Source organism: Eschscholzia californica, unplaced genomic scaffold (assembly GCF_041429995.1).
Source record: "Eschscholzia californica isolate CP2 unplaced genomic scaffold, dmEscCali1.0.p SCAF_2, whole genome shotgun sequence".
Taxonomy (NCBI): domain Eukaryota; kingdom Viridiplantae; phylum Streptophyta; class Magnoliopsida; order Ranunculales; family Papaveraceae; genus Eschscholzia; species Eschscholzia californica.
The window spans coordinates 11,809,737-11,823,568 of NW_028238309.1; positions in this window are offsets into that span (position 1 = coordinate 11,809,737).

Here is a 13,832-nt window from a genome sequence, read left to right on the forward strand (position 1 = left end):
TAAGACACTCGTTGCGCCCTTGTTCGAGGAAGGTGGGTCGGCCTTCGCAGAGTACCTCCTCTACCTTGGGACAATGCGGGTAGGTCTATAGAAGAGGCCTACACGTCTAAATGGTTCTACTCAACGAGATCAGCAAGAGAGTCTTGGATACTCGAGGCAAAAGGATAGATTAGTCATTCATTAATGAAATCTATTAACCAAGAGTCATAAGGTATGATCAGTGAAGGAATTCACTCACCCGGAACGACGGAGTCAAAGGGTAGGGCCTTCGTCCGCTTTACTTCGAAGAACTGGGGTCTTGGAATCACTTATTCAATCGGGGACGATTTTTTATTGAATAATGTGGGAAAACTAATGTTTTTCAAAAACGATAACGAGTTTTAAAACTTTGCCATTTCTTTATGTAGTTTTAAGATGACACAAACGATTTCAACATTGAATCATACCTAAGGGAGGTGCTGATCCACTTCCTAGAATGGAAGAATGAATTCGAGAATAATTCTCAGATTCAAAAGGAAGGTCACTAGAATACCCAATCCCAATGTTGACTCATACAAGAGAAGGTCAAAAGCCATTTGCAAGCAATCGTATAACATTCTCTTTGGAAGAATAATGAATGCTAGCATAACCATTAAGACAAACTGAGGAAAAATTTCCCACAGAAGTCATAAATGGAGAGGTACGAGACCTCCAAGGCAATCTGAAAGTCATCCTAACGGAAGACAACAGAATACATCTATCACCCAATTCAATATTGATTGAACAAAGATAGATAAGACCTTAGATGAGTCACTCAGGTTGTTACAAACAAACTGAGCAGAACATACGGGAATATCCAGTCTAAGAAAGGTTCTTAAGATTTGGTACAAAGAATCTAAGAAATAGATTCAAAAGGGCAAAAGGATCAGTCAAGTGAGACAAACATTTGATCAAAGAAAAGCAGCTACCGAGTACATGATCAAGAGTATTTCTCATTGCTGTGAATGTTTCTGAATAATGGCTAGACCATTTAAAAGGAAACTACCTTTAGCACCTGGAGGACAAAAGGAATGGAATTATGAATTCCGATTCCGTATCCTTGTTAACAAAGTTAAAAACAAGTATCGTAAAATTCCTTCATCATGTATTTAAGACCAGATGAGCGGCTCAGTGGGAGCTCAAGGAAATCACATACTTGACTAAAAGAAGTAAAGATCCAAGAGGGAGCAGAAGCAGTAATGCTAGGGATGCTGAAAGGGATCGAAGTCTTCTTTTAGACACTGATCTAGCTTAGAACTTAATAGTGATTATTTTGTTCTTCTAGAAACGTCTGATGTTTTAAACCAGTGATAAAATTAACTGAAGGTTAACATTGATAATGGCTAAAATCAAGAGATTCAAACTCATTAAACTTCAGCATTGTCAATTGGGTCTTAAGGACTAATTGACAAAGTCACCCTTTTCAAAAGGCATAAAGACTAGTAATCTATTAGGACTCATACGGTGTTATGCAGACCTATAAGTTTACTTGCAGAAGCTAACGAGAGAAACTTCAAATACGTACTCTGACAACTTCATGAAGTATGGAAACGTACAAATCATAAAGTATAAGTCAGAATGTTTGAAAGGTTCAAACAAAGTACAAACCGAAGTAAAGAATCACTTTGACAAGATAGTGAAAACTTGAGTCAAACACTTGATAACCATCAAAGGAGTTGAGAAACAGTTTCCCAACTCTGCTCCATGGAACACATCCGACGGATGGTGGATTCAGTGGGAGCAATCGAACATTGCTATGCATAATTCGATCAAAGATGGGTTTAAGCCAGTCTTCCGAATATTTTGGGACATATTCTATAAACGATTGTTTTCACACTTACCAAAATTCCGTCTAAAGCTAAATTTGTAAAAGCATTACAAAACTAGCTAATATCTGACGCAATTTCTTTTTTAAAAAGAAATTTGGGCTTCTTCCATAACCAATCAAGAGAACAAAGTGTTTGTTGCTCATGATAGTATTCTTCTAATAATTAGCACACCTAGTAGTCTGGGAGAAAACACTAATTATTACAAGAATAAGTGGGAGAAAAGTACAAGTCGATTTAATTCGATCATGAGAAAAATCATGGAGGGTCATGAAGAACAATCATGAAACTTGTACAAGACGATTAAAGTCGACCAAGAGCAACAAACTGCGGCTCCTCGGAAAAGGAAAGGTTAAAGACATGATCTAATAAACCCACCGCACAAAAGCGAATGTCATTCGCCGGAGAACTCTCAAAACAAGTGAAAGTGTCTCTAAAGGAATATCTCAAAGTAGTTGAGAAAATTTCAAATTGTTGTTCAAAAGCCCTAAAAGGTCAAATCTCAAAGACACAGAAAATAAAGGTTATTTCTGAAGAGATAAAAGACCTGCGCAGAAACGGAAACTGACTCTAGATTTTGGCTAGAAGCCAAAATCATCGTGGAATCCATATCTCGTCAAGACATGAAGCTTGATAATTTAAGTCAACAAAAGACCTAAATTGGTTTTCCAAAATAGAAAACTGAGAAGGATGGAAACATTCGTGTTTCCCGAAACGAGACAAGAAGAATAAAGATTCTTCCAATCAAGTTATGTCCACAAGCATGCTTCAGAAATCTATCGACGGATTAAAAGCACGCAAGAGTTAGAATCTTCGATTCAAAAGGCAATCAGAGAAATTTGATTCCTGGAGAATGAAGAAAATCTTGAATCACGAGTTTCAAGAAGGTAAGTGGGAGTAAACAAACCTTCCGGGTCCGTATGCAGAGTACATACAAAAGATTGAGTACGACATAAGGTGTTGTATAACAGTAACGAACTGACTCAATAAAGGACCACACACAAAAGGATAAAATGCCATTTTGGGCATCTGAAGATCTATAAGCATAGATCAAAAGGATGATAGGATTAGAGAGACTCAGTACGCTGAGATGCTTGAGATCTGAAACAGAAAATCTAAGACTCGGAAAGTCTAAAAGAATTTCGACCCAAAAACTCATGACAGAGGGCGTTGCAAAACTCGGAGTCTAAAAGACACCGATGAGCTAGCACGCATGAGAGAGACATTTATGTTCGAAAACATAAAGTCAATCATGTTGGACATGATTAGCATTTAAACATCCGAATTCGGATTGGAAAACCGAAACACTACTTAGTACATCCTAGAAGGCTAAAGGATGAAGTAGTACAAAGTTGAACATGTCATCGTAGCAAACTTCCAGACATGGAAGGAAAGTAGGCTAAAAGTGTTTTAAGCCGGGAACTGTTGCAAATACTACACAAAGAATTAAAGGCCTTAACTCTAGTAAAGATTACTAGATATTATCAAGGTTGAAGATAGTAATCTTCAAATTAATTGATAATAAGCAAAGTTTAAAACCGACTACCACGGTAGTCAAACTAAACTGTCACCTAAGACATAGTATGAGATTCATACACAGTCTAAGGCATGAGGTATAAATTTTAAACCTCGACAAGTAAAACTGAGTGGGTAAAAGGAGTTTTACGGAAGAGGCTCAGATTTACAACTCTCGTTATCAGAAATAATAAGAATTATTTCACCAGTCGTCTAAACTTGGTTTAGTGTTTAAACGACAGTCCATCGATAATAAAACGTTCCGAATAGGTTTGTCAGATACGTGATCTGATGAATGAAACCCTATTAAGTGAACTTGGAATAATTATTATCAAAAATCCCTGGTCCAGGTCATTGCATGGACAACAATGACTCACGAAGACTAGCACGGGAGTCGATGGGATAGCGCAGTTTCATGGGCTATATGAATAGTATATTCTATTCGACTACGTGGGTGTGTAAAAGGTTTATACACTGGATAACCCTCAAATGAGAAGTACATCACTCGTGATGAACGTCAATACTTCTCATAAAGACAATTGGAGAGATTCCTCAAAACATGAGTGCTCCACTCATCTTATGTAAGGAATGCCCGACTTTGGTTCCGTTAAACGCCGCGCCGTAAAAGGAGGTTATAAAGACGGATACTGGGAAGGACAGGATAGACATGAAGTTAAGTGGGAGCGCAAGAATGGATTGTGTCACCCTAATCACATTAGATACAAAGTGTCTCAAGGCCACTTGATGAGTAGCAACTGAAAATGCGTGGCCGCGCTCAAACGGATTAAAGTTAATCGTTTGTCTTTTACAGTTGTACTCGGATATCAAGAAAGTCTGAATGACGTGACGTATCAGATGGGATACTAAATTGACACGGGAATCGAGGCATTGCACTTGTTCTAAGTCCAAGTGGGAGTCTGAAGGAGTTGAAGGAGATGTCCTTCGACCAAGGTGACAATGCGAACAAATTGTCGGATAGGACAATTGATGTGGAAGATCATCAAGTCCGATTGATTTAGGGATCGTAGAGTTGTAGCTAGAGACCAACTACGATCGTCGAATTACGAAGTAATTCGCGGCTAACTTCGATCGGATCCTACAACGGGTTACACATAAGAGTGACAAATTGATCTAGGATATGACTAGTGGGAGTGAGATATAATCATGGGAGTGTCCCATAAACATATCTCATAGGCCTAAAAAGGAATTAGGCAAAGATAGTACAAAAAGGCCAAAAACAGGGTTTTTGGGCCTAGACCGGTTCGGGTACTTTTAGGACTCGGATTGGGCTGAATTTTGGAGGGTTAGTTGCTGATATAATAAACATTATATCTGCCAATTTTCGTGGTGTTTGGGCACCTCCTCCTTAGGGAATTGAGAAAATACCAATAGTTGCTATTTTCGACTATTTCCCTAAATCTTATTCTAAAGGGTGTTTTAGGAAACCTAAAAGGAGGTGGATTCTTATTAGGGTTCTATATAAACACTCTTAGGGCAGAGAATAAGGTGTGGAATTTCTCTCTAAGCTTTCTTACTCTACCACATCAAGTAGAGAGGAGAAAGTGAGCTAATTCCCAAGCTATCTTCTAGTCAAGCAAGAAGAAGGTCTTCTTATTATCCAACCACCATTGGTGTGCTAGCTATACAACAAGGTGGGAGATCAAATTGATTGCTCGTGTCCCAAGTAGAGGAGCTACACTTGAAGCTCTTGGTCTTCTTCAATCAATTCAACTAGTTCGAGGGAAAAGCGATTAAGGTAATCTACTATCTCCATTAGATTAATTACTAGTTTTGCATGTGATCCTGGGAATACTAGTGTAGACATTAGATGTCATATTTCCGCTATAAACACTAGTAGAAGGGTGTAAATCCCTACAAAAAATTCTTAGCATGTTTGTGTTTACTTTATAGATTCCAACTTTTAAGGTGCCTTCATGTGAGTCCGAGGTGAGTACATAAGAGAGTTCGCTTCGTCGTAGTCAAAAAATATATTCTACACCGGAATCTAGGATGTAATTTGTTTAACTTACCTCTTTTCTTCTTATTTAGTTAAAAAATCTAAGTTTGCTTGTGTTTACTTTAGTTTAGAAATCTTAATATGTTCGCTTGGTGTAGTCTCACATGGATTTATTACTGGGAGTGTATCGTCCTCAATTTGCAAGTGGTTCAAATTTCCCGTTTTCAGCAAATGCGGGAGTTCGACAGTCTGATTATGGAAGGACACATTTTCAATTGATCGACGAGCCCGATGATGAATTTGATTTTTCAGCCGACGAATAAGTAGAATGCGTTTTCGATGGAAGGACTAAGAAGAATGCGTTTAATTTTGTAATTGTTGTAATGACAAACTTAATTTAGTAATGATTGCAACGTAGACTTAATTTTGTGATGGTTGTAACAAATACTTAATTCTGACATTGTCGTTACTGTTGAAATGGTAGCAGCTGCAGCAGTTTGTATTTATCCTATCCATATGATAACAATAACATGTTAAAAATACAACAATGTGAAATGTCATGTCCAGGTTGTAGGAGCAATTTTTCTTTTTTGCAGCTTTTTGTATGCACAATTTGGTTCCTTTAGAGAAAATAATCTGGTGTTGGAGCTTCTTGTCCTGTTTCAGCCGTAGGCTAAGGATCTGTTTTCTCTTGAACATGATGTGAGAGATAGATCGTGTGTGATTGATTAAAAATTCCCAGCAAGGTTACAAAATTACCATGTCGATGAGCTATACCACAAGTTAATGATGTTATAAAGGCTGGGCCGGCCCGGTCCCGTCCGGGTCGGGCCTCAACCCGGGTTGGTAATACAAGGGCCCAACCCGGGACTGTTAACTGGCCCGGGTTTGACCGGTCCGGGCCAGGCCGGCCCGCGGGCTTCAAAAAACGGGCCAGGCCGGGCCTTATGGCAATTTTTTTTTTTTAGGAACACCACTTTTTTTTTTAAAACACTTTTTCTTTTCATAAAGCCTATAAGTTGTGTATTACTTTTTTTTCCTTAGTTTTTTTATCTAGGTTAGTTTGTCTTTTAGTGGTTTCAAATTAATTGGTGTCACTTTTAGTGGTCATTCTTTTGTCTTTTAATGTAATTCTTTTAGTTTCTTTACTCTTTTGCAAGACAACTAAATTAATTGGAAACATAAATGAAAGACATTCAAATGGTAGAAATAAAATTATTTTTTTGTTTAATTAAGATAAAATGAAATAAAAAAAATTACAAAATAAAAGGTAGATAATTGGATCACTATAGATTAAGCACATCCTAACTAGGTTGGCACCCACTTAACCTATCAATCTTTTCCAATTATCTTTACATTAGAAAAATAAAATTAAAACACAACATGATAAATAAGTAACTAATCTTCAATAATTAATTCATCTTCCACTTGTAGATCTTCAAATTTTTTTTGAAGTTCCTCTATGTAAGTGGTTTGTCTAGTTGCAAAATCATCCCAATCTTTCACGCATATAATTGCTTCAAAAATATCGTCATTTAACCGGTTCCTTCTATCGGTCAAAACCCGTGAACATGCACTAAAAGTCGACTCCGATGCAACGGTTGATGCGGGAGTACAAAGTAAATCACGTGCCATAATTTGCATAAGTGGGTAGTAGATTCCATTTTGTCTCCACCATTGTAGAACATCGAAGTTATCATCATTTATGCTTGTGTCATTGTCTAAAACACCTTGTACATACATTTTTAGTTCAAAACAACCACTACAACCTTGATCACCTTGATTATTTCTTTTACTTAGTACCAATCTTTGTCATGGATGATTTTCACTAGACGAAGCAATATTTTGACTACTTTGAATCCTTTGAGTACCATATATCCATTCATATTGTTCATATAAATCTTTTAATAAACCATACACATATTCGTCAATTGAAAAATTTGGGCGATTACCAAGGTTATCATAAATATTAAATAATATAAGAGAGGTATTTTCTACCTTTAATCTAGGATCCATGCATGAATCTAAAATGAATAAGTTAGGAATTTCTTGCCAATATTTTTTGAATTTTAGCTCCATTTTACTAATTACTTTATCATAAATTTGATAATCCCTACAACTAAGAAAAGCTTCGGTAATATCATATAGCTCTCTTAATACTAGATTTGTGGTAGGATAATAAATACCGGATAATATAGTGGTAGATTTATAAAGAAAACCTTTAGAATATTTAAAAATAAATCACATTTTTTAAATTAAAAAATATTCAAACCAAATTGATTTTCAAATCCAACAAAGTCCATAATTACATTTTCATAACCACTATACGATTTTAACATTAGATATGCTGCATTCCAACGAGTGGGTTCATCCACCATAAATTTTTTGGGTTTTAGACCCCTAGCTTTACACATTTCCGAGTAATTTTGCCATCTACTATTAATTTGAACTATCAATGAAAGTAAGAGCATCGGAAATTTTTTCAATAAAATTAAGATTCTCATCTTTTGAAATTGTTTTAATACCATCTTTAACAACTAAATTAATGATATGACATACGCATCTAACATGAGTTATTTTTTTACCGTAAAATTCATTAAAATGTAGAGTTTGAAGTAAAGACATGACACTTGTATTAGCGGACGCATTATCAAAAGTAATACTAATACATTTTTCCATAACACCATATTCTCTAAGTATGCTAGATATGTATTGATATATTTGATTACCATCATGAGGATAACTACATAACCGAAGATCAATAATACGTTTACATAAAATCCATGTCTCGGAGTTAATATAATGTGCGGTTACAACTAGAAAACCGACTTTGTTGCAACCACTCCATATATCCGAAGTAAAAGAAATTCCTCCTTTCACATTTTTTAGTTCGTTCATCACAAAAAAATTTGATTTTTGAAAAGTTCAATGATGTCATTCCTAATGGTATGTCTACTAGTTTTACGATATAAGGGTTGAACGGAATTCTTAAGCCAACGTTCTATTTTTGGATCTTCGGCATATGTTAAAGGTTATTCACCATTTGCAATATATAAAGCTAAATCTTCCCTCATTTTTGTACTGTTATATGTAAATAATGGTTGGCTACTATTTTCACTTCCAACTATGGTTGTTTGAGTTGGAGCACTCCCTTCATGCTTAGGTTTATAAGTTTGTAAATGTCGTTTTAAAGTAGACGATCCTTTCGAAGGGTCTCCGACATAATCTTTTTTGCAAAACATACAAACCACCCTCATACTTTTAACCCCTTTGACCGTTCTTTCTTCCATCGTAAAATAATTCCATACATCGGACTTCAATTTTCTTTTAGATTGTTGGGTTCCGGGGGTATTAGTCTCTACAGTTGGTTCTTCACCGGACATTTGGACATTATCATCTTCGAGGGACTACCAAAATCATAGTTATCCATAACTAAAATAAAAAATGAGAGGGTATGAGACAATAAATTATATGTAAAAAACTCAAATAGGTTGATAAGGAAGTAAATTACTTACTTGATACACTTAATTAAAGTCTTGAATAATTGATTACTAAAGTAATTAATTGAAGTCTTCAATAATTGATCAATTGACTCTTGAATAATAGTCCTCTTTAATTTCTAAACCAATACTTGAAAATTTTGATATCTTGAATATTTGTAGTTTTAAAGAATGAGAGGTAAAATAATAAAGATGAAATTTTTAGAGCTTGAAGAATATAGAGCTTGAAGTTGAAGTAGAAAAGATGAGATAGTTTTGAATGGAAATTGAGTAAAGAAGAGGAGATATTTATAACAAAAGGGGGGGAAGTAAAATGACACTTTTACCCCCCCCCCCCCCCCCAACAACTAGAAAACGGCTAGTTGGGGGGTAAAAATGGTAAAAACCCCAACTAGTCGTTTTTGTACTTGGTTAAAAAAACAAAAAAAAAATTTGAAATCTGACTGTTGAGACGGGCCGAGCCGGATAACCCGGCCCGTCTCAACAGCCTGCCGGGCCGGTTTTGGACCGCCGGGCCAAAACTATATGCCCAGCCCGAGTCCGTCAACAGACCCGGGCTTACCTAGCCCGGTATCCGTACTGGTCGGGCCAGGCCTGTACGGAACGGGCCGGCCTGACGTTTATAACAACGCTACCACAAGTTCAATATTCCCGTGGAAGTTCAAACAGAGTATAAACAATTAGTGGTACAAAAATGAAGTAATTATAGTGCCAATGATGTCTTTCGGACTTCATGATATACAGTCTAGGTAAAGGTTTTGTGATGAAGTTCAACCTATCCACTTGGTTCGTGGATTTGGCATTGTTGCCATTGCAAGCTTAGGCCTCATGATTTCATGTTTTGCTTAAACAGTAGCAATCATAATAACCTAATATAGAACAGAGATGCAGATAAAATAGATGTAGAAAAAACCATACACCATAGTACATGACATTACATGAAAATAACAGCAGAACATGAAATGTATTGAATAAACCATACAACATAAATGAACCATAGTAAATGACATTACATGTACAACAAAACATGAAATGCTCAACTTCACTGTTCATAACAGCAGAACATGAAATGTATTGAATAAACCATACACCATAGTACATGACATTACATGAAAATAAACCATACAACATAAATAACCCAAAATAAACTACATACATAGTACATGACATTTCATATGACTACATCTTTCCAATGTCTACATCTTTCCAATGTCTTTCAACTTCAACTCTGTGCTTTTTATAAGTTGTTTCTTCAATTCTTCACATTGTTGGTAGTGCTCCATGGCTTTACGAGATTCCAACTCTAACGACATCAATTTTTCAGCAATACGGTTTATTTCATTGTCTTCTCTGGTAGACGTCTTCGGTATGTCATCACAGTCATAGATGTCTTCTTCAAAAATGTGAAACCCACATCCACACTTTCTATTATAAGACCACTTTGGGCAACAATAAAACCTTCGACCTTCAGATTTTGATGTGATGAGCTTGGCAGGACCATCCCCACATGGACATAAGCGAAGTTCATCCAACCAACATCAAAATCCGCATCCCTTGTCAAGAAATCCTTTCTACACATATAAAAAGAGGATACTACACATATAATGAGTTATCGTAACTATATTCTTCAAAGATTCAACATATAAAATTTAGTAAAAAAACGATACCGCTTCTGGACACTTTGTGAACCATCGATTAGGATTGCGCTCAGTTCTGGAAAGCAACACTTTAAGAAAACCATTCGAGCAAGCGCACATGATTTGTTTTCTTTCTTGAACAGAATTCATTATCATTGATTTTCTATTGTCAAAAATAGGTTAACCTTTATTATAAGCTCAACATAGTATCTAAATAAACACAGGCAACCACACTATTACCTTTCTCTTCCGGTTACTCGAGCCATCGCCTGCAAAATCAGAACTATTACACAAATTTCATAAGCAAATTCGACCAATTTTGTCAAATTCGACAATTAGGGTAAATTCTACTAATGTGGATCACATATAAGACATTTAGGGTTCAACTTAGGGCAAAATCAGTCATATTTGAACATTCTCATAACATTTGAAACATATATAAAACCTATTACACAACAATTACGGCAAATTCTACCTAATTTGGACACATATAAGACATTTAGGGTTCAATTAGGGCAAAATCAGTCATATTTGAACATTATCATAACACTTGCAACATAAATCAAACCTATTACACAATAATAATTAGGCAAAATGGATCAATTTCATCATAAACAACATTTAGGGCACAAATTACGGCAAAATCAGAAGTATTTCACAAATTTACAAACCAAAACTATCAAACAATGGAACTTTCAAATGAAATGAGACATGGAACTCACCTTGGTTTGTAGACAGATGAAGAAAGTCGACTTTCCCTTCAAACTTGTAGAGAGAGTTAGACATAGAGAGAGAGAGAGAGAGTTAGACATAGAGAGAGAGAGGTAGAGATAAAAAGATTAAGAAATCAAACAAACTTACCTATTAAGAGATTTTCGATTAATTCTTTCTCTGAACCGAGCTTCAGATTAAGTAGGATGGAAGAATCCCTAGCTCGGTTTTGGAGGAGCTTGTTCGTGAAAGGGAAAGTCGGAGCTAGGTTTGATGAGAAAATCTGATTTTTCTCCCACTTTTATGGAAGTCCTCAATAGTAATTACGTTAGAATATAGGGATCATCTTTAGATTCCTTCAAAAACCCACTTCAAATAACTCCCACGTCACGAGCTATGCACGGTTGGCTTGCCAACTCACCCGGTCGGGTTTCGACCGGGAAATCAGCCGGGCATTGTATCATTGTTGTGTTAGTTATATATGATAAGGTGATCAATCAAATTGATTTAGAACAAAATCTTGAACTTCTAACTTGTCTCAACTATCAATAAGGATTCAAGTGTCAGAAGCATACTACATTTCCTGGTGCTCCACTATTTTACTATTATCGGCAAATTCGTCTGTTTGAATATCTTCAAGACAAATGTATGTTGATATCAACATTTCCTTAACCCAGATGGAGTCCATTAGTCTATAGTCTTGGTTGATTTTTTTTTTGTAATTTTCGTTATAACTTAAGTTGAGTACATAATTTGAATTTAGAGGAATATTTTTGCATCCCAAGGGAAAAGCACATACCTCTTTGTTCAATTGATTTTGCTTTGAGTTTTTACCTTAAGATTATTTGCCAAATCGTGTGCCTTTGAAATCCAGAATTGTGTGTTGTATAAGCTTCAAGCTTTTGACCTGGTCATCTTTGAGAATGTTCAAGAAGTTATAGATAGCTACTACTTTTTTCAACAAATGAATTGCAAATATATTTTCTTCAACATTGACCTTGACAGAAACATTTAACTGGTTTGAGCATTTACCTCCAATGGTGATAATTCTTAGACACGAATTGGTGAAAAACTAAGAACTGAGCGTATGATATTGACGATTAAAAGGAAAAAGTATCACGTTGTAAAGCATCTTCATCATAGTCACCCTATATAAGACGGTGTTTAGCTGAAGTCGCCGCCAACAGTTGAACATAATGAAGTCTAGAGAAGTTGAAGAGATAATCCGACCTCCAGTGTAAGAACACTACAATAGTCAACATTGTTATAAGGTGTGTTCTACAAATCCGAACAAGTCAACCCCGAAGAAATTACAAACCCTTAGCACCAACTTACATTGATTGACCAAAACCCTGTATATAAGAAGATCCAACTTACACTAACCACGCTGGTATTCGACAACATCGATGAACAAAATGATCTCCATGCGGTTCAACTCATAAATATTATTAAGAGACAACGCCTATGCTCCGACAGTATAAAACAATAGTATCTTTCCATGCTAAGCAGTCCGACTCCTACTCGACTCGACCAAGGTCCTGGTCCGAGTCAAGGGGCGAGTCAGTCGAGTCACTCGACCGAGTTAGCCCGAGTCAATCTCTTCGCTTCCTATTTCATGAGTTTACTGTCCGTAGCTTCTCTGTTCTTTTGTTAAGTGATACTGCCCATAAATATTTACCAATGTATATAATATGATTAATATTGCAATTCAAAATATAATCAAGTTCAAACTTCAAACCTGAAACCCAACAACTAAATTGGAACTTTTTAAATTATGTTTTGGTATTTCAAAAACTTTAAACACTTTATTCTTAGATTATCTTTTGGTATTCGAAAGGTTTTAAATACTTTATTTCTAGAAAACCTTTTAGTATTCCATAGATTTTGAATACTTACTACTAATAAAAATTTTCTTTTTATGTTTTGAAAATCTTTTGGTATTTTAAATTTTCTAAATACTTACTACTAAATTGCAACTTTTTATAACTATGTCTTGGAGTATATCTAGAAAATCTTTTGGTATTCCAAAGGTTTAAATATTTACTACTAATAAACTTTTTAAATACTTGCAACTTACTACTAATAATCTCTTGACAAAAACAAAAAGTTTTGGTATTTGTGGAATAATTTCAAAAAAATAATTCATATTTGACAAATAAAGAAAAAAATTGGCATATCCTAGTCATACGCGAGTGAGATTCGATTCAAGACTTAGCTCGCTGTATGTCCGGGTCCGAGCCAAGTCACTCGATTGACTCGGTCGAGTCGTACTGTTTAGTTTCCATGTCGATGCATGCTCTTTCTTAGTTTTCATCTTATAGAAGGTCCTTAATTATGCACTTATTGCAACATAACATAAAAGTAGTCATAACATACATCTCAAACAAAGATGAAAGAAACCTACATAAACATTATAGAGAATAAATAGCCAAACATGCATATAAATGACGGTATACTTTCATCTATGCAACAATCAACAATATATGAATTTATCAAAATTGAATATGAAAAACCCACCACGACAAATGGTTGACTAAAATCATAACTAATCTATAAAAATGAACAACCCACCATGACAAACTACCAACTTAAATCGACACTAATTTATGAAAATTGAATATGAACGACCCACCATGACAAATTACTAATAAAAAGAAAGCAAAATTGA